Source organism: Colobus angolensis, unplaced genomic scaffold (genome assembly GCF_000951035.1).
Source record: "Colobus angolensis palliatus isolate OR3802 unplaced genomic scaffold, Cang.pa_1.0 Scaffold114, whole genome shotgun sequence".
NCBI lineage: Eukaryota > Metazoa > Chordata > Mammalia > Primates > Cercopithecidae > Colobus > Colobus angolensis.
The window spans coordinates 404,278-408,134 of record NW_012112475.1 but is presented as its reverse complement, the minus strand read 5'-3'; the positions used below and the strand labels follow the sequence as shown (position 1 = coordinate 408,134).

The 3,857-nt window shown below is 43.3% G+C and overlaps 1 pseudogene across 1 annotated transcript in view; it reads right to left on the bottom strand.

Annotated features, from left to right (window-relative positions):
• The window catches only part of LOC105524999, a 44,941-nt pseudogene extending 42,025 nt beyond the window's left edge, over positions 1–2,916 (bottom strand). The window contains exon 1 of the transcript XR_001003840.1: positions 59–2,916. The product of XR_001003840.1 is annotated as an exportin-T-like (transcript). The remainder of the gene's footprint in view (positions 1–58) is intronic.
• Positions 2,917–3,857: the final 941 nt, after the last annotated feature.

Here is a 3,857-nt window from a genome sequence, read left to right as displayed (position 1 = left end):
GTGATCCACCTGCCTCGGCCTCCCAAAGTGCTGGGATTACAGGCGTGAGCCACCATGCCCGGCCTTAAGTAATTTTTAAAAACTTTAGCATCAGACTGCTGAAGTGCTTGACAAAACTCCTGAATTATTTCTGGAACCACTTGCAAGGAGGGCAGGGATTCTTGTTGAAGATACTGAACACATTCTGGGCCTCGTTTGAGATGAATTGTTTTCAGTGTCACTGCACACTCAGGCCAATACTATTTGTGCATCTGCCAGGTCAAAGGTTTGTTTTAAAGGTGCTAGGACACGTGCAGGGACAATGTGCTTATAAACAAAATCAGCAAATCCCACTGGTCCATCTTTACCTCCCTAGAGTTCTCCCAACTTTGAGAGGACGATAAAACATGTTTTCTGTGCAGTTCGATCTGGATATTCAACTGCTCCTTGGATAACAGTAACCAGCACTTTTTCTACATTCTCTGCACCTTGATTTGCTATAACTTCGCCCATCCCACTGCCTGGGACTGTTCGCAGGAAAGCAAAGTAACTCCTCCGCAACATCTGCTTCTCTAAAGCAGCAGACTGGTCATTTTCTTCCGCTGGCCGGAGCAGCACTTCAAAAACTGCATGAAGCAGGGGCATGAACATCTGTCGTAAAAACGGGGATACCTGTATCTTGAATTTGTCCGTAATCTGGTTGATAAGAGGAATGAACTTCTGGAGGTCTTCTGCTTTACAATCTTTGAGCATATGTTCTGAAGCAGATGGGATGAAAAGAAGAACTTCTTCCTCCGGGCAAATAATCATTCGATGAAGGAAAGTAGGTACTCCACTTCTGAGAATACCCTTGTGTAAGGGACAACTGAGGGCCTGCAAGAATGTCTGTAAACAGTTCAGATAAACTTCGGAATGGCCACATTGTTTCACAGTCTGCTTGTTGATGAAAGCTTTACTGGTTCGACTTGCAAATCCAACAGCATGGTTGAGACAGTCTGCTAGAGAGGCTTGCCTTTCTACATCTTGTGCCAGCATCAACTTTTCTAACAGAATTTTAAATTTTCCATTAGTGGAGTCAACAGATTACTCATTAAGGCTTGTTTCCATTCTGCTGGGTATCACTATTAACAATCAGCACTCCAGCTGTCTCATAAGTAAAAAGTTGATCATCGCTGCTCAGTAAGGACTGGTGGCCATTCCCAGGCGGAGGAAGCTCTAATAAATCTTGTATTCTATTCAAAATATCCTCAGTGAAGGGATTCATTTGCTTATTGAGAGATCTGACAAATCTAGAAAACAGGTAAACCGTCCTGCTCCGAACTTTTGCACTGGAATGCCACAGACCTCTGTGATCTAAGAAAGCCATTAGTACACATGGAATGTGCTGAGGTTCAACGTGAAGAACTTTCATATCTGACAACAGTTTCGAAGAACTCCAAAGCCACAGACGTACGCTGATAGGAACTGACTCCTGATGTTACCGGAGTTCACATCATATCCTGCAAACCACTAGCTTGTGAAACATCACCTGAGAAGTGAGCACCATGAGATACTGGAAGAGCTTCTGCCAATATATACAGCAATCTTATTGCTACCTCAACTTCCATAAACCGCGTAGTCTGCCAATTCTGCAGTGTAGAACTAAAAACTCTGTGAACAGAGGCCAGTAGTAACTGGTGAAACTTAAGCAAGCCTGTCCAACAGTAACTTCAGTTTTCTGTATTCTACAAACATGGCTCCATCTTCACCCTCATTTTCAAAGTTATATTCTTCACCGTAAGTCAACTTTTTTCATAACGGCCAACATGATTGCCTCTACATTAGCTTTTTGCTGATCCGAGAGCACTTAAGCTGTTTCAAAATATGAAGATAATCGTAACAAAATCCAGTAATATTAGAAGAAATATCATCATCCTCATGAATTAGTAGCTGCAACATCAGTGCCACTTTTGTTTCAATAGCTTGTAGTGCCTCTTGAGCATTCTTAATATCCCCATTCTTAACTAATTTACTCCAACTAACTATCAATGACTGTCCCATTCCATTTACCAGCTTAGCAAATCTGGCCAGGAAGTCAACATCTTCCTGGTCAATGCTGAAAAACCCAGCAGACTGTAATACTTGATACAAAGATTCTACTAGTTTCATTTTATCAATAGGGTCCATTCCTTTATTTACAACTTCAAATAAACAGTCACATGCTTCTTCCCATAGAACTTCTATTGACATCTGACCTAGCCGCATATTTATAAACCTATCATTGGCTATAAGGGATAAGTCTATCCAAGAGACATAAGTCCCCACTACTTCAAGGCACTGATACGACACTTCAGAATTAGTATACTGATAATTTTGTAATATTTGATACCATGATTCCACCAGATTTGGAATGCACTGTTCCCTCATGGTATCTTTTATGAGAGTATTCCTATGAGCCTCCTCTGATGTACGCATGCACCACATGACGATCCAACAACTCTGAATCAATAGCCATGAGGATTCGCAGGTACAGATCTACTCCCCTTGGATTTAGATCCACTACTGAGAGAATGTAAAAAAAAGAAAAACTTGGGCCACTTAGTGAGATATTCTGTTAACAAAAAGCAAGGCGAAGACTTGGGCGGCTTTATTTCGTATGAAGGTCTTCTCTGGTTGGGGATTCAGCTTCTGAACTTACAGCCGTGATATGAGCGTCTCCCTAATTAGTTGTTGTTGAACAGTGGTTAGTTCTGAATATTTCTATTTAACTTGATGTTCCAGTACTTGAAAGCAGAAAAACTTCACATGATCATCACTATACGTCCTCTGGGCTAGAGCTTCAGCACACACCTGCCAGGCATCTGGGGAAATCTTTAACTGCTCAAAATAGGCCAGGGCCCTTTATCTAAAGTCTGAAGCAGCATTTGGATTTAGCCCTAATAGAGCCTGTTCATCCATCCTTGCTGCTATACTTGGAGTTCTGATCCCACAGAGGAATTCATAAACATCTTCCTTATCACTCTATCTCGCCTCCCAGCCTGCACTCCAGATGGTTAGCCAGCGGAGCGGCACGCAGAGAGCAGGGAGAGCGGCCCTCGTCCTTGTCACCGCAGTCCTCGCCACGGCCGCAGCGCCAACGCCAGAGACGGAGCTGGCCGGGACTGCGCGCCCCTCGTCGCTCCGCGTCCCCTGGCACCTTCTCTTGCGTGACACCGGGCAGGCAGGCAGGCAAGCAAGCAAGCAAGCGGGCGGGGTTGGCGCCCCAGGAAGGGAAAGAGCGCAAGAGCGGCTAACACCGCCGCGGTCGCCGCTGAGTCAGCGCGAAGCGCGCTCCCCAGGCCGGTGCAGCGCTGGCAGGCGCGGGCGCCAGCAGTCTCATGGAGAGTGCCGGCGTTAGCCCGCGGGCTGGGGCCGTCTCCTGTCTATTTCTTACTTATTCCTTTCAAAATGGTGTCTTATGATAAGCAAAAAAATTAATTTTCTTAAGTCCAATATTTTATTTTTACTTCTATGGTTAGTACGTTTTATGTTCTACCTATGAAAGTTCCGTCTACTCCATAGTCACAAAGATATACTTCTAGAATTTTTATGGTTCTAGTTTTTAATGTAGGTCTACGATCCATCTTGAATTAATTTTTTGTATGGAATGCCATAGGAGTCAGAGTTGTCTTTCCATAGAGATACCCAGTTTTTTCACACATCTGTTAAATAGGCGTTCCTTTGCCTCATTGAATTGATTTGATGCCTTGGTTGATCATCAGTTGACTATATATGTGTAGATCTATTTTTGGACTTGATCCTGTTCCATTAATCTATATCTATCTACTCTAGCTTTATGGCAAATCTTGAACTTGTGAGTATAAATATTCTAAATTTGTTCTTTTTTCAATATTGTTTTG